Below are 1489 nucleotides of genomic sequence, written 5' to 3' on the forward strand. Positions count from 1 at the left end.
GACTTTCTCCAGAAGAGGCCAACTTTGTGATCTAGTTGTAAGTACCCTTTTGATCAACCCTTCTAAAAATATGCCAGGTCCACAATACGATTTTCACAAAGCACAAAGTTCTAAAATGTTAAAGCAAGAAAGTACTTCGGGATCATTTGGTCTAGAGGTTTTTGAACTTTTCTCTTTTTAAAGCAGTGCAACCTTTCCTTCAAAAGAGATCAAACCAAGAAGTCCAACATAAAGTCATTTATAAATGGAACAGCTCTGGCTATCCCCAGCGGCCCATCTGAAGCATCCCGGTAGAGAGGTGAACTGATTTTGTCAAAGTCATCTAGGCTGGGGAGGAATTCAGCAGACCCCAGAGTCAACTGGTCTCTCATACTCAGCCCAATATTCTATTCATTGCACCATGTCATATTGAATACCGATCTGACAACCAGCAAAGCTAGGATACATCTTCTGGCCTGAAGATGTAAATGTGGTGCTGGTATTGTAAAGTTATGGGATAGCTAGTCAATAAACATTTTTTTTTTCTTGTTATATTCCGAGGAGCAAAGATGAAACCTGGGTAGCTGAGGTTTCTTTCAGGCCTGATTCTAGGAACATTGAAAGGACAAAGAGTTCACTGTGCTGGATGGAAATTCTGCTGCTTAAGTCCTTTCATGTGATATTGATTCTCTATTTTGTTGCACCTGTATCTTTATTTTTAAAATTCATGGTACATATAAAGAAGTTTGTACAATATCTACATACAGTTTAATAATAAAAATATGAACATCTTGGATGTCTCCCCAACCCTGCGTAAGAATGAGAATATTTGTGCTCACTTCAGCGGCACATATACTAAAATTGAAATGATACAGAAAAGGTTAGCATGGCCCCTGCACAAGGATGATATGCAAATTCATAAATCATTCCATAGTTTTTTTACTACTGTATTTGTTACCAGAAGTGGTTCTACATATGCTACTGAAAAAAAATCTGGAAATTCCTAATGTCCTGAGAATTAACAATAAAGTTTAAAAATGATTTTATATTTATATATACAGAAAGAATGTTTCCAATACTGTTGAGTCTCTCATACGTGCCCTGCTCCTATTCAATCTCCCTTTCTCCCAGTCACCAGTCTGAATCTTGTGTATTTGCTTGCTTTTTACTCTAATTTTGCTACCATATATGCATCTCTAAGGGGCTTCCCAGGTGATGTTGGAAATAAAGAACCTGTCTGCCAATGCAGGAGTATAAGAGATGAGGGTCTGATCCCTGGGTCAGGAAGATCCCCTGGAGGAGGGCATGGCAACCCACTCCAGTATTCTTGCCTGGAGAATCCCATGGACAGAGGAGCCTGGTGGGCTACAGTTCACAGGGTCACAAAGGGTTGGACATGACTGAAGAGACTTAGCATGCATGCCCAGCATGCATCTCTAATCAGTGTATTATCTATTTTTGTCTGTGTTTAACATATAAATGGAATCATTTCTCATCTTTCTTCTTTGGC

General features: G+C 39.1%; 1 non-coding gene across 1 annotated transcript; it reads left to right on the forward strand.

Annotated features, from left to right (window-relative positions):
- The first annotated feature begins 810 nt into the window (after positions 1 to 810).
- Positions 811 to 917, forward strand: LOC139038331 (U6 spliceosomal RNA). The gene has a single exon (XR_011491324.1). It is a non-coding gene; the product is annotated as a U6 spliceosomal RNA (small nuclear RNA).
- Positions 918 to 1489: the final 572 nt, after the last annotated feature.

The sequence above is a fragment of the Odocoileus virginianus genome, chromosome 14 (assembly GCF_023699985.2).
Source record: "Odocoileus virginianus isolate 20LAN1187 ecotype Illinois chromosome 14, Ovbor_1.2, whole genome shotgun sequence".
NCBI lineage: Eukaryota > Metazoa > Chordata > Mammalia > Artiodactyla > Cervidae > Odocoileus > Odocoileus virginianus.